This window comes from Dipodomys spectabilis, unplaced genomic scaffold, assembly GCF_019054845.1.
Source record: "Dipodomys spectabilis isolate Male_0828 unplaced genomic scaffold, ASM1905484v1 ptg000302l, whole genome shotgun sequence".
Classification (NCBI taxonomy): Eukaryota; Metazoa; Chordata; class Mammalia; order Rodentia; family Heteromyidae; genus Dipodomys; species Dipodomys spectabilis.
In genome coordinates, this window is record NW_024870979.1 from 863,701 (window position 1) to 885,095 (window position 21,395).

At 46.2% G+C, this 21,395-nt stretch overlaps 1 protein-coding gene across 4 annotated transcripts in view; it reads right to left on the bottom strand.

Moving 5' to 3' along the window:
* The window catches only part of Zdhhc14 (zinc finger DHHC-type palmitoyltransferase 14), a 200,511-nt gene that overhangs the window by 161,612 nt on the left and 17,504 nt on the right, over positions 1 to 21,395 (bottom strand). The gene's annotated exons all lie outside the window — the stretch shown is intronic.

Sequence of the window (21,395 nt, forward strand, 5' to 3'; positions counted from 1 at the left end):
CAAGAAATAGAGCAATCGTGCATGCCGGCACTGTGCTAGCGTTCATGCCCAAATGCAAACTTGCCATCTGCTGAGGCACATGACAAGGTTTTCAAAGAAAAGTGAGCACAGGATCACTTGAAACCTGCGTGAGAGGGGGATGCTGCTCTTGGGAAGTGAGTGGCTGCAGACCACAAGAATGACAGCAGAGATGTTAACTCTTAAGGAAAGAAACAAGTCTCTTTACTTCCCACTTGATCAGCAGGGACAGTGCTCCTTTTGGAACAACCATCTGGATTCAAAAACAAAAATGGTCCCCCCAAACTGCACATGTTTAAATGTCAACAGTATAAAGCAACTTCCAGAGGCATGGAGAAACTGTCTTTCCCACTGCATTATTTAGTATCACCTCAATAGTCATCAGAGGTTAAAAGAGTGGTTTGTGTCAGTGTTGAAGTGTCAGGAAAGTCATCTTATGGTTCATGAATTCAGTTTGAATGAATGGCTCTTTTCGATTTCGAGCATAAAGCAGGTCAGTCTCTAAAAGCAGTCTTCATGTCTTTTATTCTCTCATGCCGGAAGTAAAATTTTAAATTAAATTACAAGGAAATTTTTCCAAAAAAGAAGAAAAGAAAAAAAAAAGAAAGAAAACATTTCCTATTGGGAATTAGCATCCAAAGAAAATAAATTGCTCAGGAAAGCAGTGATTCAGAAAAGTCTCTGTTGACTTCTAAACTCTTCCACAGCTTTACAACTTCAACTGCCAAGGTGCTGAAAAAGACATAGGGCAAATGTTATCTTCTGGACAATAAGCTCCCTGAAGGGCTCTAGCCTGTTCTCTTTGGTCCCACATAGTCTCTGACTCAAATGCCACGTTATTAATAAAGGAATGAATAATCCAATTATTCATTCAACACAGTTGCTGAGCACCCACTCTATCGAGCACTGGAGATGGGAAGATGAGTAAGAAAAGATTCTTTTTTTCTTCTTGCAGGAAATGTTTTCCATTTATTTTAAAAATCATCTACATAGCATATGAAACTTCAAACTGCACCTTAACAAATGTCAACCACAAATAAAAAGAAACTATAACTCATCTCGTGTCCCTTACATGGCTTTCTACAAGGCTGGCATGGGAGAGCCTTTACCTCAGTAGATGGTTACCGGGTGAGCATTTCCAGGAATGCACAGGAAATCAAAGCAGAGAGGGGACATATACAATCTAATTACATAATGTATGTATGAAAACGTCATAATGAAATCTGACATTTTTATATAATTAATATACACTAATTTTAAAAAAAAAGAAAACAAAAAATACTGAAACCTATTTGGTTTCTGGTTTACATCAAAGCTTCTAGGAGTTGAGGTAACCCTGCTACCCTGCACGGGTAAGATATTTTTAAAAACAAGTAAACAATAATGTAAATACTTATTCACATCCTCCAGTAGATATACTGGAGTCATCTCTCTTTAGTCACCAAAGCAACAGGACCACAGAGCAGCCCCTCTGCTCTTCCCCTTCACAACACCATCTTCTTGCATTGGATGAGGGAGGCTGGCACCACTATCACCCCCTGCTATTCAGGTAGGAGACCCAACAAAGATTCACACCCGGCTCTAGGAGGCCAGCACTGAAGCTCCTACTCTGGGCGGTCTCTGCACCAGAGACCAGCAGGATTGGAAGCCACTTGGACCAGTGTGTGAGCAATTTGGATAAATGATGATCTTCCCTATAGGGGAGGTAACAGCATCTACTTCAAATGGGTGTTCAGTCATTGCTGCACAGAGCTGATACAGGTGCTTAGTGAGGACTTGCCCACATGCGATTCCTGTTGCCCTGTGTCTATACACAACTTGGCAGACAGGAGTAGACGAGCCAGATGAAGACAGCATCTATTTACAGACAACTCCATCAAGCAGATCCACAACAGGGTGACAGCTTTGGAAAAATACCAGACAAGAAAGCCACATACCTGGCTGTCCAACTCACCCAGCCACACCAGGAGCCAGAACACTCGCCCATCCCCCAGCACACATGCCCAACCTGACTGTACCCCACACAAAGACAGAAAGCCTGGGCGAGGCACTAGCAACTGACAATCTTAAAATATAAAACCATAGGCAGAATAGTGGCCCCACAGAGATGCCCACGTCCTACGCCCCAGTACCTGGGAATGTATAAGGGTGGCGAGGCAAGAGGGAATTAAGGTTGCAGACATTTTTGAGATTTCTTATCAGCTAACACTAAAATAGATGATCTTGAATCATCAGCAATATCATGAGGGTACTAAATAGTGGAGGAAGGAGAAGGAGTAGGAGGAAGAGGAGGAGGAGGAGAGAACCAGAGAGGAGTCCTGAGAGAATGCAGGGAAGGCCTCAGCCCGATGCTGCTGGCTGTGAAAACAGGAAGGGTTTCACAAGCTGAGGAACACACAGCCTCTAAATCAGAAAGGCAAGCAGAGAGATTCTCTACGGCAGCCTCGGGGATACCCTTTATCAATTGAACAGCTGCCAAGGACGATCCATATCTTGTTGGCTGGTAGTTGTTTCCTTGGATGCACAGAAATTTTTTAATTTGATGTAGTCCCATTCATCCATCTTATTTGCTGAGCTATTGGAATCTTAATCAGAAAATAATCACCTCTGTCTATACTTCCAGATTCCCAATGCTTTCCTGTAACAGTTTTAAGGTATTACTCAAAGTAGTAAGTTCCAGGACTTAGTAGGAATTGATTTTTTTGTATAGTGAGATACCCAGCAACCTACACACACACACACACACACACACACACACACACACACACACAACAACACTTACCTTTGCTACAGGAGATATTCGCTTATTTTCTACCCCATCCTTCCTTCTCCCTGGCATTCTATCCTATTCTATTGCATTCCATTCTTCCTATTCCATGGTGCCCAGAACCCCAATAAATTGATCTCATGACCTGGTAATGGAGTGCTAGTTTGGAAAAACTCTTTCCTAAAGCCTGGATGGTGGTGCCGAGGGGACCGGTCCAGAGCTGCACGGCGCCTTGCCGCAGCAAGCACGCCAGGCCCAAGTGGATCCCAGGACAAACTTCCCCTGCCCTGTGCTGTCCATCCCAGGTGAACTGACCGAGCCCTGGGCTCCAGTCATTTAAACGTCAACCATCACCCAGCCTTAACCCTCACAGCCCATCGCCCTCGAAGGGCAGGAATGAAAGGTGTGGGATGTGTAAAGCCATGACTCACAGATCCTGTCAACCAGGTACCTGGTTACAAATGTCACTCGAGTGAAATCATCGCAGAAGACTTGAGAGTGGAGAACAAACAACCTCCCCAAAAAGCCATGGGCTCTGAATGTTCAGGCTGCCATGAAGATTACACTTTATGTAAGGAGAAGCAACCAGAATGTGTGGGAGAATGCCCAATGACTAAAACGGTGCTACAATTGACATTATTAATCACCCAACGTATGGAGGGGAAGATGACTGGTTGAATATGCAAAAGATCCGGCAGGGCCATCGGCAAGCCCGTGCTGGGGCAACATGCCCGGCATCTGTGTGAGCCTCTCCGCGCTCCTCCACAGGGTGCCACAGGCCACCGGCTTCAGAGGGCACAGCTATAAAAAGCAGCTGAAAAGTCACAGTACCCTTTTATGTAACAGAGTCTTATTTGCACAGAGATCTTTTTTAAAGAGGAATTTTCACTTTCAATTACTTGTCATTCCATCTAATGACATATATTAAAGCTTATCTTTGCACAGACTAATTTTAGACTCTTACCAGTTCCCAGATCAGTCATTTAGAAAGAGAGAGAGAGAGGAAAAAAGCAGTACCCAGTTTTGCAAATCCAGTTCACTCTGCCGAGAACATTCCTAAGCAGACTCCCTGGCCACCTAGAGGTATCTCAGTGAGGACAGGCAGGGACCCTGCTATTTGCTACATGAACCCCCAGGTCCCGTTTCCCATGTTCTTCCTTCCTTCCCCTCTAGAATGACTTTTTACCTGCCTTTACATCCAGAGCCATCTCCTATCGCCTTTTATGACAACTTTTTCCAACAAAGCTGAGGCTGCAGTGTTCTGTCTTCCTTAGCCCTCAGTCTCCAGCTCTTACTCCTCAACCCACTGAAGTCTCCATTCCCACTGAAAGTGCACTTGTGAAGGCTGACTATGGCCTCCAAAGTGCCGAATGCAGTAATCTACACATAGCAACCCCGGCCCCTGCCCCCTCTGTAGGCTCTGATGATGGTTTCCAACCCTATTTCTCTCCTAACATGGTTTTCCAGCTTCCTCCTCTTTGTCTGCACTCTCCCTACATTCTCTCCACTCAACTCCACAGTAGAGGAGCCTCTACTGTGAAGTCCCAGGCCACTGTCTGGGCCCTAGATCCATTTATCCTGCCACCTGATGCTATTCTCTCAGATCCCAACAGTCCCCTCCTATCAGCCAGCCCCACAAGACCAGGGACCATGGTATCCTTGCAGCTCACAGGATCCTGAGAACACGTCATGGTGCCCTATACAGCACAGCCTTCTACAAATGATTGCTGAACATCCCCAACCAGATTCACGGCCTTCCCCCTCAATCTCCTCACAACCCTCCTCTCAACAAATCGTACCGGGCAGTCGCCCACGCAGTCATCTCAGCTGTCCCGATGCCACCCACCACGCATGCCCACTGTAAGCGAGCCCTGTGGCTTTAACCTCCAGGCGGCTTCCCTCATCTCCTCCCCAGAGCCATCATCATTTGGTAACAGGCTGGCATCATCTGAACATGAACAAGTGTGATGGCCTATTTTGGTCCCCTTACTACTACTGGTCTAGCCATCTCTGATTCACAGCCCAAGATTCTAATGATCCCACTCTGCCTCTGTGGGAAGAATGTAGGAAGAATGCAGGACACTCAGGAGTTGACATGAGAAGGTAGCTACCAAGGTTCCCTCTACAAGATTGTAGAAGGTGACCATGAAAGAAAACTTAGTGTGTGAGGGAGGGGGACGGCAGAGGGGGCAGCAGAGCATTTAGCATTCTAGACCAAAGAAACAGGTGTCCACAGATCTCAGGGTATGAAGTTGTGCGATGTGCTTCAGATGCTACAGAGCAGTCCGTATGGCTGGAACCCAGGGAGCAACTGGTCACCTGAGGCTGGCGAGGAGCTGAGACTGGATGGTCTCGAGCCTGGTGAGGATTTCAGTTTCTTCTTTAGCACTCTGACAAGAAGAGATGTGACATGATGAAGTCTACCTTTTAAAAAGACTCCTCCAAAAGGCTCAATTAATTAAGTAATGGGTGCTGCTTCTCTAGCAAGTGACATATTAACTACTTCATGCTGAAACATGGAAATGCGAGGCCATGAAGCATTTCATTACTCAGAAGAGTAGTGAAGAGCTGGCCAGTACACTTGGACAGAAAATAAATGAGAGAGGCAAAATTCAGAGAGAAGCACAACTGTCATCATTTGTATATGATATGCTCAGATAGTACACAGCCCCCAAGAAACCACTAAGAAACTCCTCACCCTGTAAAACAATCAGTTAGATGGTAGAGCAAAGTATTATGCAGAAATCAGTAGCTTGTTTGTGTATAAACAATAACTAGTTAGTAAAGGTATTAGGAGAAAAGGCTTCCATCTACTAACAGGAACAATGGAAAATTTTTTTAAAATATAACAAGTATTGTAATATGATCCTTATGAAGAGAGTTTAAATTAACCTGCAGAACACACACACACAAAAAAAAAAACCACTTGAAATCTATTCCTGGACAAGAAGATTCAACAATGTCATGATGTCAATTCTCTCCTAAATTAATCTATAAATATAATTCCAATAAAAACAAAAACACTGAGATTTCTTTTATAAATCAGAGTAATCTGATTTTAGGCCTTCAATGAAAGCTCCTCCTGGCTATCTTGTAGCTGTGAAATGCTGAGTAAAAAGGAATGGGGTGTGGCTGAACTTGAAAACCCAGCCACAAGCCTGGCTGAGAAAAGCCTGGTACTAATGGAATAGCACGTTGCTAGGCCAGGGTGAGGGCTCCAGCCAGCATCTGGACCCTGGGAAGTTTTAGAGATGAGAGAAAGGATGCATGGGAGAGGTATTTCCATGGAGTTGGTCATGGCTGGTAAGATGTCAAGGAAGGACTCCTGATTTCAGATATGGAGAGGTATCAAAGAATTATCCATTCTATAATTAATCCAAGGCCCTACAAACCTTCCGCACATTTGCAGAGCCACCTCCCAGCTAGGAGATGTCTCTGGGGCCAGGGAGATGGAGCAAGACCCTCCTGAAAGGCTGGCTAGCTCACACAGTGACTGAAACCACTTCTCACCTGGACTCTGCTGACCAGATGCAGGCTGCCAGCCTTGTTGAACAGGATGCCCCGGCCTCTGTCAGCCTCAGGAAGGCTTGCTCTTTCCTTATTGGCGTGTCTCCCCGCTCCCCCACCTTTGATTCAAAACCCACAGTAGGAAAAATAATAGGGCAGTGATTGTATTTGAATCTGGCCTAATCAAAGTCACTATTCACTTCCACAGCAATATCTCCAACCCGTCTGTACTGCTCTTTAGTAAATGAATAAGTCCTGAGGTTACAGCAAAACCTGTCACTGCCACTGGCTTGGTATTTGGTCAGGAGAAATGTTCCTTTAAGCTCTGCCTTCCTTCTCTGCTCTTTTAACACATTTTTAACCAGAACAAAGTGTGTTTAAATATACTGCACAGTGGTTGCCTCTGGAACATCTACAGAAATCCGTTCAGTGAGGTGGTGTTTGATATGAAAAAGACTATTTGTTTTTGGTATAAACAGGCTGTTAGGTAAAGCATGTGTTGGTAAAAACTCAGGTGAAAGATTGCCAAGGTTTTAGATTAAACAGGCAGAAGGCCAACTCACCTCAAATGTCTCCCAGGACAAGCTTTCTGTAGGCATCCCACTAACCCACAACCAGGTCCCTGACTCTGGCTCTGAAGCGTGGTGGGGCACACAATCACGTGGGGGGTCTTGCTTTGCCCAGGTGAAGCCTATAGCTCTGGGGAAGGGGCCTTTACAATTCTGCTTCTCTACCGAGCTCCAGGGACAGCACTTGGAGGATCCAGAGTTTAAACAGGTGACACAACTTCCAGCCACTTTCTCAAGGATGAACCAGAAAATTAGAACACATTCTCCTTATTTGCAAAACAGAGAACTTCAGTAATGACAAGCCAATGCTCTTTATTCTCTTCAGATCATGGATAATACCAGGAGGTGAGAATGCTGTCCCAATCTAACCTGAATGGTACTCTGGCTAAAAATTCATAGCTAGAAAACCCTGGAATACTTAGTAAGGCCTACCCACTGTGCATTAAGTAAAAGGGAAGCTTTATTATCGCATTTTTCAAGTCCAGTCTAGATTCTTACTTTCAATTTCATAGACTAAGTCAGTCTGAGGTGTTTGGGAAACAGTTCATATACGTCCTTCAGTTGTTCATATTGTTTCATTTGCCTTGTCTAACAAAAACGAAAGGAAAGAAAGTCAGAGTCTCACCAAACCCTATTTATGAACTGCTGAAAATTCTGAATAAAATTAAGTGAAAATGCGCAAAACAAAAGCTACAAATACAAATGGAGCACACAGTAGGTTTCTGCAAATACCATCTTTTCCTCCTGCTGGCTATCACGATCTGGGCACACCCTGCCCATCTGACTCTGGGTAAAGAAACCTTTGGGGCATCTCTTGGGGTTACTTACCTATAATCCAGAACTTGGGAGTCTGAGCCTGAGGAGCAGGATCATAAGATCAAAGACAGCCAGTCTATTCTGTGAGACCATGTCTCAAGAAAAAGGGGGGAGGGAATCTTCAAAAATCATTCAATGAAAATGAGATGTGTACTTTATCCACAAAATGATACCTGGTAAGTTTCCAGTTTTATGAAGACAGCGACCTTCACTGATCATCTCCCCACCACTTCAGCAAAGTTCCTCACATCCCTAGCTACTACTACCCCAGAAGAAGAACTTAGCTCCACAGCCAACACCATTCAAATCCAGGATGGTGACAGGGAGGCACAGAATCCAGAAGTGAAGATGGAATGAAATGGTTTTTTTTTTTTAATTTGGATAGTTATTCATAGGCATTATCATTTACATTACTGACATCATTATCATCATCATCCAGTGGACAGATATGTGGAACAAGGGGTGGAAGACAAAATATAAAGTTTGCATTACTTCTCTGATGATGACACTGGACAGATGCCTGTGCTTATCATAACTAAGGGCGCTTTCCATTGTCCCACCCTCAGCGGGCTTTCTGAGCCCCATCACTCAGTTGTTAAAGCCATAGAAGAGCCTCCAGATACCCTGAGAATATCCTCAAACACACTGTATGTAGTACACCATGTAGACACAGGCTCAGTCCTGACACCCGGATGCACAGGTCTCTTTGCTGACATGCTTGTGGGGGTTCAGACTCACCAAATGAAGCTAAATGGTCTGCTCCTGAGAGAGTTCTGAGGCTGCTGAAATCCAGACGGAGTGTGGAATGAAAGGACGCGTTTTCAGATGATACAATTATGTGAAACATATACATAGGAGTGTTATTCTTACCCTTTCAATACTTTTAATGAAGGCTCTGAAAACATCCAACTCACTCACAGTTCACTAAGTAGGCAGCCTGCTTAGATCTTGGTTCACAGAAAATGTCTAGACTCCAGGTTTTTGGTAGAAAGTCTGATTTACTTCAGATCTGGGCTTAGCACCCACCTACCTTTAAGGACAAGTATTCCTAATAGTAGTGAAGAATGGGTGCAGAAGAAAAGAGTCAGGATGTGTTCTGCTACAAAACGTCAGGAAAGTTCACTCATGCCAGCTCAACCAATGAGGCAGCTCCTCTAAGGGCTCAGGCCCACCCTGTGTTGATGTTTGGGAAGCTGCTCCTGAGGCTTGTCTGCACAGAGACAATGTTTCTTGTGGGCAGAAACTAACCAGGCCACTTCAGGAAGTACCAGGACACCTATCCACTATCCCCACAGCTCTCCCTCTTGCCAAGCTCTGATCTACACTTGTAGCTCCCATTCCTTCTAGAGAGAGAAGCAATTACTGAGATACTCAAAGCCAACTGAGGCCACTTGGTTTGTTTATCAAAGAGTCTCGGACGCCATTCTACTGCCTGAACAGTGACTGTCACTTCTCTCATTAGTATCTCCAGTTCGCATTCCTAAATCAAAAGATTCCTTTCTATGAGAGAGATCTTAAAATAATTCAGGGAGATGGTGCATAAGCATATGAAAAGATGCTCCATAGCATATGTCATTAGGGAATTGCAAATTACAACAATGAGATCATGCACAGTAATTAGAAGGGCTAAGATCCAAAAAGGTGACAACACCAAATGCTGCTAGGGATGTGGAGCAACAGGAACTCCCATTCGTCCCTGGCTGGAATGCAAAATGGCACACTCGTGTTGGAACAAATTAGACAGATCCTTACAAAGCTAAAAATCGCCTTACTGTATATCCATTCATCGCATTCCTTGATACATACCTAAATAAATTGAAAACTCACTGTCCATGAATGTTTTTAGAAGTTTCGCTGACAATTGACAAAAACTGGAAGCAACCTACATTGTTGTAAGGTATTCTCTAGTAAGTGCTAGACAAGTAGTAGTTACCTCTCTAATATAATATTATTCAACAGTACAAAGAGCTAAGGAGCCACAAAAAGACATGAAGGGACCTTGGGAGCATGCAGTTAGGTGAGAGATGACAATCTGAAATGGCTACAAACCATGATTGCAGTTGTGTAACGGCGTGAGAGGGACAAGACGACTCGGTCAGAGAGACAGTAGAAGGAGTGCGTGGCTCTGAGGTTTGGGGTGGGAGTGTTGCATGTAAAGTTTCAGCACAGGGAAACTATCTTGTACAATACCGTACTCGTGCTGCATGCTAGCAATCCACAGAATGTGCCACACAAAGAGTGACTGCAAGCCACAGCCTTTAGTTAGTAACAATGACTCAGCGGAGGCTGATCAATTTTCACAAACGTTCCACAGTATCATTACAGCAAAGACTTGAGGCACAATCCCAGGAGGAAGAAGTCTGGAAATTAAAACTCCAGAGGAAGAAGCGGAACTCAGGCAAGCTCCAGAATGTGTGAGTTCTTCTGCTCAGGGATGCCTTACGGGCCCAGGGCACATAGCCACATCGGACAACATTTAGTAGCCACTGCTCCAATGTGCATTCCCACATGCTGAATCCCATTCTTAAACTAGTCACCGACTGCTGTGAGCCCAAGGACAGGCGCAAATTTTCTGGAGGAAAGAAAAGAGTAAACCCGTGGGCACACAAGAGTTTTGAAGTTCCATGGAGACATGCTTTAGACAGAAAAAGACATTTTAGAAAATGCAGTGTAGAAAGCTTTTCTGCACCCACACATTCTTCCCACTAAGTTTCTGAATGTGAGAAATGTTTGGCTGCCTTCTGATTTTGAAAAAAAAGAAAAAGTGTTTTAAAAGAAATACCTAAAAAAGGGAGGAACGCAAGCCGAGAGCACATTACCTGCTATTTCAGGTAATATTTCAAACTACGAAATAAGAAGTTCCCCTTCCTGTGCTGAACTGTCTAAAACCCTGATATCGCTCCGTTGAGCACTGGGAAACTGAGTCAGGAAGCTGCATCCCCCCCAGGACACCATGTGCAGCAGGAGGACAGGGGCTGGCCAGCAGCCGTCTCTCTGCAGAGACGTCTGTGGTGGGTCCCACGAGGCTCTTCCTCGGAGTCCTCCCCACGCATCTGGTGCTGTGAAGGTGGAGTCCTGACCTCATGGGCCAGGGGATTCTCCAGTTTCTCCCATCTCCTAGGAGGGGGCCATATGTCCACACTTCCCATGAATACATAAAGAGTGCCCACATACAGGGGGCTGTTGTGGGCACTGGATGCCTCTGTATTCCCTTCTTCTTCTCCCTCTTTTCCTCCCTCCTGCTCACCTAGGGTCTCCCTCCATCTGTCCCTCAGCAGTGGGGGTAATCTCCTCCCACTTCCCTGAAAATCCCCAACAGCTAACTCCAGTGTTTCTCAAAATGACACACTGTGTGTGGGGGGAAGGGAGGTACTGGAGTTTGAACTCAGAACCTTGTGCTTGCTAGACAGAAAAGTGGGCATTCTTTCCCCTTGAATCATACCACTAGCCCTTTTGCTTTGGCTGTTTTTCAGATAGACACTTTTTCCTAGGTTGGCCTGGACATAGTCATCCTAACCTCTACCTCTTGGGTAGCTAGGATGACAGGCAAGTGTCACCACCCTTGGCTTAAAAGACACTTATTTGAAAGCTGTTCCATCTGATATCGCTGTTCTTTGGAACAGATTTTCCTTCCCTACTTTGTGCTCACTTGCACCATTTTCCACACTGACTCCCAGAGTTCCCTGCACATGGTGCAGCACCACTGTGTTCTGAGTCTAACCTGAGTGGGGCCTCGTTAACTCCCCCACCCCAGAGAGGTATGTGGCCCTTCACTCTCAGGGTCACCACAGTCACTTCGTGGTATAGTCTATTCCGCGGGAATCAATTCCCACTGCACACTGTATTCCATTACATGGCCATTGACAAAGCAAACAACAGAGCTGATTTGTTAAGCTCCCAAGAAGCAGCAAACTCAAGAACCGCCCCTGCTTTTGGTTTTTCAATTTCTCTCCTCTTTCCCTTAATTGTTTTCCTTACACTTAACCATCTTCTCACAAATCTTATTTCCCAGCCTGTTTGGGCGTGGCCAGACACGTGGACATCTTCACTCTGGATCCTTCCTTTCTACCTTCTTGGTCTTTCCTATGCCCTCTCAGCACCGCCCCCCCTTCCCAGGCCACAATGTCTGCACCATCTTCTGCAGTAGCTGCCTGCATAGAGCTATACAGGCCTGGCGACAAAGTGAATGAGTCCATACTCTGCAGCACATATGACACAGAGTGCTCCCGCCTCCACTGGGAAATGGTACATCAAAGAAAGTGCCCTCTACCGGGCACTGGTGGCTCACATCTGGAATTCTAACTACTCAGGAGGCTGAGATCTGAGAACCAAGGTTCAAAGTCAGCCTAGGCATTAAAGTCCATGACACTCTGTGCTTCAATTAACTACTAAAAAGTCAGCAGTGGAGGTGTGGTACAAGTTGTAGAGCACCAGCCTTGGGCAAAAAAGCCAAGAGACAGTGTGTGTCCCTGAGTTCAAGCCCCAGTACTGTCACAAAAGAAGAGGAGAATGAGGAGGAAGGGGAGGAGGAAAAAAAGGAGGAGGAGGAGGAGAAGGAGACGGAGAAGAAAGTGCCCTCAGAAAGACCAGGAACAACTCAAATAAATTACAGCAATGGCATAACATCTTATATGGAAGGGCTAACAAGAAGAGTGGCCTGAGTAGGTGAAAGGTGGAAAGAAAGCATCCGGAATCCACGCTGTGTACCCCAGCTAAGACTTAACATTCCCTTTAGGACACGCCCCTCCACGACACTAAATACTACGAATTCGTGACAAAATGTCTCTGCTTCTACAGTTTTAATTCTGAGAACAGGCATTATAAGCACTAACTACCACCTTGCTTGTGCACTGGCAGGCAGGGTTAGGCAGTTATAACAAAGAATCACTTACACTTGAGTAATCATTGCTCAGAATTCACCTCCTGACGCACACACGCATTACATTATTATTAACAGTAACAACACGGTTTTCCACAGCATTCCCATTACCATTAATAGAGTCTCTGGAAGGATTTTCTAACCAAAATTTCCACCACCACCTCCCCAAGAGTAAGGAGCATGAATGAACAAAACCAAATGAAAAGGCCCACCCTTCAAGGTCTACCTAGGGAAGGATTTCCCACAGGATCCAGATGCCAAGCAAAAGCTTTCTAAACGGGGTGCTCTCCATATTTCTGGGTTCGGATGGAAAATACAGTTTTTCTGATTTACTTAGCATATGTATTTTTTGAATGAGCAGAGAAGCATCAATTAGACAGAAGAGATTCAGATTTTATCACTGGCTCCCGTCGCCATAATCCACCACTGCTGAATGCAGATGTGCACGGCTGGCCATTTCCCGCCAGTGACTCTTCACTCACATTCTTCTGAAATGTCAGTACTACGTGAGGAATCCACTCACTAATTCCTAGCCCTTAACAAGAGAACACAGTGGTGGTTAAAGTGTGTATGAGGAAAAGCTAACTATGAACAGGCAAACAAAAAGGCTGTGTGTGTGTGTGTGTGTGTGTGTGTGTGTGTGTGTGTGTGTGTGTGTGTGTAAAATCATCCTTTCCTCACTTGAAAACAAGTTAACTGAAAAGGATCCAGCCTCCACTTAGTCTGTGAACCATGCCCAGTGCCACACACTCCAGGTACACACTTTCCCCCCACTAGAATCTCCACTAGGAAATAGTCAGAAGCTATTTTGTTGTTGTTGCTTATGTGTTTATGTGTGTGCTGATATTGGGGCTTGAACTCGGGGTCTGGGCCCTGTAGCTTTTTTACTGGAGAGTGTGTTCTACCATTTGAGCCACAGCTCCACTTCTGGCTATTTGCTGATTGATTGGAGACAAGCATCTCACCAACTTTTCTGCCAGGGTGGCTTCGAACCAGCATCCAGCAGAGCTATTTTTAACCATTTAGATAGGGATGGAACTTTCCAGAGACATAGACAGACACTCTCAAGAAAGCAAGTCCAGAAGTCTTGGTCGGCACTAAGGAGTCTAAGCAAAGCAGAATGTTCAATGATGGCCCAATCAATTAGCATAGAATAATAAAACACGTTTCTAGAAAAAAGCCTTTGTGCCACTTCAAGACAAATATTGTCTAAATATTTTTCTATATGATTTACTCTGTTTTCCTGTCTGTGAACTGGAACTACTAACTACCTCCTATTGTGTTGGTCAGCACAGAGAAAGACAACATCCCTGCCCTGGTACCATGCATTTTCAGGCAGGCCACATTGGAACTGTCCCCTGCTTGGGTGTCCACTGTGCCTGGCACCTGACTAGCCCCATATGGAATGGACTGAGCCAGAGCCTGGGCCTGGGAGCCCAGCCTCCCCGTGGGTAGGCATGCTGTGGCTGCGGCCTCCACCTTCCCGCTGACTCTCAGCCTTCCTGACACCAGTGGCTGAAGGTGCATATATTACAGTATCACATTAGCTAATGAGATCAGACTGCTAAACTGAGCCAAGCTAATGAGCTCTGCTTAGTTAATCAGCCTGCAAGAAATGGACTTTCTTCTCAGTGAGCAGGCAGCTCCCAAAGTTAACTTGTTGGAAACTGGGAAGGGTTTTCTCATAGAAATAATGTGACAAATAAAGACTGCTCTTCTAAGGACTGGCCGGCCCCAAACCCTAGATGTCGTTGGGGAGAAGCACACCCATGCTCACACACAGTGCTGGCTCCTGAGTGAGTGGTGTGAGTCCAAGTGTAGGCTAGAAAGAAACTTCTCCATACTGGGACTGAGGAAAGGTTTTTTAAAAATGAAAGAAAAAGCCAGGTTCTGGTGGCTCAAGCTTTTAATCCTAGCTACTCAAGAAGCTGAGATCTAAAATTGTGGTTCAAAGCCAGTCTGGGCAGAAAAGTCCGTGAGACTCTTATCACCAATTGGCCACAGTAAAGCTGCTAGTGGAGTTGTGACTCAAGTTATAGTGCCAGCTGTGAGCGAAAAGTTGAGGGACAGAGCTCAGGCCCTGAATTCAAGCCCAGTAGTAGCACCAAAAATAAAGGAATGAGGGGCTGGGAAGGTGGCTCAGTGGTAGAGCGCTTGCTTTGCATGCTCAAGGCCCTGGGTTCGATTCCTCAGCACCACATAAGCAAAAAGCCGGAAGTGGCGCTGTGGCTCAAGTGGTAGAGCGCTAGCCTTGAGCTGAAGAGCTGAGGGACAGCACCCAGGCCCAGAGTTCAGGCCCCACGACCGGACCCAAAAAAAAAAAAATAAAGGAATGAAACAAACATGCATGACAATCCCATTCTAACCCAACTAAAGGACCACAAATGTCATATATATGCTTTGTTTCATAACCTTGTACATTATTTGCTTTTCTTACAGCTTGTAACATATCAAAATGGTATTTGCTGAAAGGGAAAAAATCTATTTGTTTAAAACCCATTTCCCAGCCAAGAGCTCTTGTTAGGAATTCTATTTACATTTCTTTGTCTATGCTAAGATCTTTATGAGAGCAGGTAAAAAGCTATGAGCTCGGAAATCCACATCTAGAAAGAAATCCAAGTGAAAATCAGCACTAACATTTATTGTACCAGGTAACAAGCACAGTTCACAAAGCAATACCACATACACCGCCAGCTTGAAAATATTCCTATCTTTAATAAAATAGTAGCCTGCCCACCTCTGTCCCCAAGAAATATAAGCTTAATATAAGGAACTGTCAAAAGAACGCTATGCTGAAGGCTAGTGCTGTGAACCAGGGGACAGGGTCATCTCCTTTTCATTGTCTTGGTTACATTAAATAGAGATAGTAAGCTGGGTACAGATGGCTCACACCTATAACCTAATTAACCACAGAGACTGAGCTCTGAGGATAGAGGTTCAAAGCCAGCCTGGGCAGGAAAGTCCATGAGACTCTTATCTCCAATCAACCACCAAAATGCCAGAAGTAAAGCAGTGGCTCAAGTGGTAGAGCACCAGCCTTGAGTGAAAAAGCTAAAGGACAGTGCATAGACCCTGAGTTCAAGTCCTAGTGCCAGCATACACACAAAAAAAGGGGGATCATGTGTACAGAAAATATGCAAACTAGCAAGTAGCAGGTGTGCATCTCACCTACCCACCCTGTGAGGGGCTCTGTCAGTCATCTAGCTCTGTGGGCCTCAGTTTCCTCATTTGTAAAATGAGAAGATTTTTTTTTTTACCAGCTTCACCCTTCTATGTTCAATAGTAAAAGAAAAGGATCTACATACTTAGCTAGCAAAATTCTAGGATACGGTGTTCTAAGAGATTGACCACAGTCAACACTACACAAAGGGGGGAAAAAAAACATGTGTTATGTTTCAAAACCCGTTTTGTTAGGAGTCCATTATGAACAACAGCCGGTTTCATCTGCCTTTGAACTCTCCATCAGATGTTGGGTGACTGATAAGTTATCTCCATGATTGTAATGGAAAAGCGTTAGCGTCTGACATGTAAATAATAAATGGGGCCCATGCCAGGTTTAAAGGCTTGTTTCAGTGCGTTCCTTCACTCAGCACATTATCATGCAGTCCTAAAAACACGGGCCTCATGCATAGTGTGCATCACACACGAGAGCCAGATACGTGGGAGACAAAGGTTGGTGAGACAGCGCCTGGGCTCACAGTCACGGCCCGTGCGTGGGAAAGCCACGCAGGACAACCTCAGCACTCAGTGCGAAGACCTGGGGTGGGGTAGAAAGCGGGACTGGTGGGAAGGAGGCCCAGTAACTGCCAGCTGTGTCAGGAAGGCTTCCTAAGCCACGCGCGCAAGAGGGAGAAGGAAAGCGGACCGTTTGCATTTCACGAGCTCCTGGCCGGATGCGGGCAGGGATTCCAGAGCGAGCACTCAGTGCAGCATCTGTGCAGGGCTGGGGGACGGGTAAGGAGTGCGGCTCAGCAAGTTTCAGACTGCAAGTTGCAATCCTACCATCAAATTACCAGACCAAGAAGCTGTACTGCTTGAGCAAAACATCCTCAAATAAAACAGGAAAAGAACAGACTGGAGTTCAGGCAGTCAGAGGAAGTGTTGCTTGGTGAGTCTCTTGTTCCTCTGTGTGCTAGGACTCCACCAGGCTGCTTAGAAAAAGTCACCCTCTCTAGGCTGGAAGGCGGTTCAGAGGGGCCACTCCATCATCACCCGCCATGCCAGCTTCTGGACAATGGAGCTCAGCAGCAGAAGCAGCTCTATGGGCCACAGCAGCATTTTCTCCCTCTAGGGAGGACCGTTTCCAAGGAACATCCCAGAAGAGACCTGCAGGGCAGAGGTCCAGTTTGGCCCCATCCCAACAACACTCTCTGAATGAGCCTCTGCTGGGCTACCAGAGCACCAGTTGGGAGACACAGGGAAAGAGGAAAGTTCAGCATCAGTGAAGTTAGTCATCACTTTCTAACAGGGAAAACCTCAGCTTTGTGCTTTACATTCAATACAAATTATGTGGTAGAGGGGAAGGGAAGGACGTTCACCATGCAAACTTGTTAAGTGTATACGGCTTTGGAAGGTTTCATCACCAGCCAAGTGCCAGTGGCTCACACCTGTAATCCTAGCTACTCAGAAGGCTGAGATCTGAAGATGATGGTTCAAAGCTAGCCTGGGCAGAAAAAAAACTATGAGAATCTTAGTTCCAAAAAACTACTCAGAAAAAGCCAAAAGTGGTGCTGTAGCTCAAGTGGTAGAGGGCTACCCTTGAGTAAAAGAAGTTCAGGGTTAAGCCGGGTGCCGGTGGCTCATGCCCGTAATCTTAGCTACTCAGGAGGCTGAGATCTGAGGATCATGGTTCAAAGCCAGCCCGGGCAGCAAAGTCATGAGAACCTTATCTCCAATAAACCACTAGAAAACTGGAAGTGGCACTGTGGCTCAAGTGGTAAAGTGCTCTCCTTGAGCTGAAGAGCTGAGGGACAGCGCCCAGGCCCAGAGTTCAAGCCCCAGGACTGGCAGGAAAATAAAAAGGCTTTCATTCAGCCCCAACCATGACAACACAAATAGTTCTGAAGAAAGTGAATGCCATCATCCCTGACACACAGCTACCCCTGGTAACAGGCCCTTCCCGGGTGTGTGCCGCAGCAGCCTCATGCATGATACCAGGACCAGTGCCTCCCTTGCCACTCGTCTGGAAAGGGAAGAGCAGGCATGAGACGTGCAAAGGAACAGATACATGGGAAGGGTAGCCCAGCCACAGGGAAGCGCCCGACAGTCGCAGGAAGCACGTAAGAACATTCACTTTGTGGATTTTCTTCACAAACCCATTAGCTTTCCGAGGATCCATGTAAGTGGCAATAACAACTGCTTTTACACCTTAAAATAAAATCTTAGGCAGGAGAAAGCACAGATTAGGGAAAGAGATCAACACCTGTCTGAAAAGAAAATACACACATCCAGTGCCACCGAACAGCGGAGGCAAATGGCTTCATCTCATATGTCTCCAGGCTTCGTCAACATTGAGGAAATGCTTCCTTTAACACTGACATTGAACAATATCCTGATTTACCTAGCATTTCTCCAATATTTACCACTCTGATGACACTCTGCAAATTATTTCTTGACTCAAGAGATAAAGAAACACTAACAAACATTAGCAAAAAGTGAAAGATTCATGAAGTGATGGGGGGAAAATGCTGGAAAAAAGCAGATGATATGAAAGGAATGGATGGTGTCATCCATCGGTCCAGGTACCATCTAACAGGACAGCAAGACCTGACCAATCAATCCGAGAAATAGTCCGTTCAGGGCCACTGCAGAAAATCATCTGGGTTCACTAGCATCTTCATTATTTTGGTCAATGTATTAGACTAGGCACTCCAAGTTAAACCACCTTTCTTGGGAAGCTAAATTAATCTAATTGTGGAAATGAGAAAGCTGCTTGCCCAGCCTCCACTCGAGTTTACTGTACAACACAGGCATGGCTTTTCTCGTCCATTGTGCAGTCCAGGCAGAGGGGGACAGCAATCCACTTGCAGAAGAATCATACTACAGAACTCCTTTCTCTGACGAGCATGGAAGCATTCCCTCTCAAACAAAGAAGAATCTGATACTCTCCGCCCTGTTCTTATAAATCATCTTCCCAGTCTTCCTGGCTCAGAAGAACAAACACCCTTCTTCAAGCTTCCTCTAGTGCGTCAGCAATTACTCCCATTATTCTGATTTAGGTGGAGAGGGGGAGGAGAACAATGAAATATTTAAAACTCTTCCTTGTGGGGAAGACAGATCTATCATACCCTGAGCAGGAAGTTGAGTCACACGTCAGATCCGGCTTCATCTCCAGCCTCGACTTCCCTCTGTTCCCCACAATGATGGCTAATGAGGCAGGCCTCGGATTCAGACCCAGAGAGGACGGAGCAGCCACGCCCTGCCTCCCCTTGGGCACCCTCCCCTGCTCGGGGCTGCTGTTCCAGGCACCATGCCCAGTGCTGGTGGCTCCTATACCTGAGGCTCTGCTCTCCACCTTCCAGAGCGACAGCCTGGCCTGCCTCCCCTCACCCCCAGTCCTTTCCCACCCCCCTAGCACAACGCTTCCTGCTGAACTTGGGTCTTGGGCCTGGGACTCTGCTCTAAGCAGACACAATGTCTACATGAGCTCACAAATATCTTTGTTCTTTGATCAATGTATTAGCTTTGGTGCTCTATGGGCTTATTTTTTGTCTGAATTAATCTAATTGTGGACAGTGTAGAAAGGAGTAAGCTGTTTGCCAAACCTCCACAACATGTTCATGGTGTGACTCAGCCTTGTTTCAGGTCCTGACCAGGTCAAGTCACTGTGGTCTTTGACCGGCCCTGCCCTAGGCTCACCCCACCTGGAGCATCGAGGTCACCTGCTGTCTGCAGTCTAGGTTCTCCTTTCCTGCTAACACTGTTCCTCTCACAAGGCCTGTGTCATCCTACTGGGCAGCCGAACACCCCTGCCATCCAGCTGTGGTTAACCCCGCTGCCCAGGCTTTCTGTAAGTCAGTGTCCGCCCCACCAGATGCTGAGAATGTTAGCCTCTGCCAGCTCTCCACGATGCCTCTCCCTCTCAGAAAACAGAGGGTCCTCCACAAAGTCTGCTCCCTCCATCACATGCAATCAGCAGGGTAGAAAGGCCAGCCTATGGGAAGGGTGTGACTGGTCACCCAGCCCTGTGCCCTCATTCCCCACAGAGCCATCCCTGGTCCCAGAATTGGCTTCCCTGGGAGCCTGCCTGTGACATGAGCCAGTTTGTCCCTTGAATGCTGTCTACCTCAGGATCCCAAAGACAGTCATGACTCCATTCCGCATGGACATCTTACAACATTTACTGCCAAGCCCTTCTCGGTGGTTTGGATAACATGTTCAGAACTTCAAGTCCAGCTGAACCTGGAAACAGTATGTCCCCATCCTAAACCCCAGAACCTATGCATTGGGGACCTTACGCTGCCGAAGGGACTTTGCAGGCATGGTAATGACATGAAGGACCAGGAGCTGGGCATTCTGGATTCCTGAGAGGCCCATGATAACCTCTCCTGCTGCAGGCACAGATGTGGTTACAGATGAGCCAGCACCTGGCTGGCTTTGAAGACGGAGAGAGGGGCCACAGGCAGCGTAAGGAGCTGAAAAAGGCAAGGAAACCAACTCCCTGACAGCTGCTAGACAAGAAGGCAGCCTTGCTGACATCTTAACACCAACCCAAGAGACCAGATCAAGCTCCGACCTACTGACTGTGAGACAATAAACGGTGTTACTTCAAGGTACTACATTTGTAGTCATTTGTCATGGCAGTAAAAACAAATGCATACAGGGTGGATGGCGATTCTTCATTCATTTCTCCACCTTCGCTCTCACCTTCTGTGCTTCACAGGGGTCCCGCCCATAGAAGCCAGACACCTTTCTTGGACTGTAAACGCCACCAAGCAACAACTCTGGGTGACTCCACAGAACTTCTCCAAATCAACAATTCACACAGGATACCGAGGAATCTTAACCTCACCCTCGGGGAGATGACAATTTCCTCTCTGACCATTCCTGTCAGCTTAAAGCCAGCCACAGCCCAGTGGAATAAAAACACAAATACAAACACAAACTCAGTCAGTCTCCTAAACAGAGAGTAGTCAGCATTTGAATGTGCGTGCAGGAACCATTCTCAAGCTTAATTTGCATGGATTGTGTTCTTAAAGAGGAGAGCCAGGTGCCGGTGGCTCACACCTGTCATCCTAGCTACTCAGGAGGCTGAGATCTGAGGATCCTGGTTCAAAGCCAGCCCGGGCAGGAAAGTCCGTGAGACTCTTATCTCCAATAAAACCACTAGAAAACTGGAAGTGGTGCTGTGGTTCAAGCAGTAGAGTGCTCACCTTGAGCTGAAGAGCTGAGGGACAGCACCCAAGCCCAGAGTTCAAGCTCCACAACCAACTAAAAAAAAAAAAGAGAGAGAGAAGCAGGGAGGGCTGGGAAGGTGGCTCAGTGGTAGAGCACTTGCCTTGCATGCATATGAAGCCATGGGTTCGATTCCTCAGCACCATATAAGCAGAAAAAGCCCGAAGTGGTGCTGTGGCTCAAGTGGTAGAGCGTTATCCTTGAGCTGAAGAGCTGAGGGGCAGCGCCCAGGCCCAGAGTTCAGGCCCCATGACCAACCAAAAAAAAAAAGAGAGAGAGAGAGAGAGAGAAGCAGGGAGATCTAAATCAAGTAAGTAAGTGTGAGGTAATATGGGTGAAGAATTCTTCTCCCTGCTTAGACCATATATAGTTGCAGAATTTAACTTGACTTTGGCTTATACATTTTTTAAAGAAAAAGAAAAGCCCTTATCTACCATCAAGTATG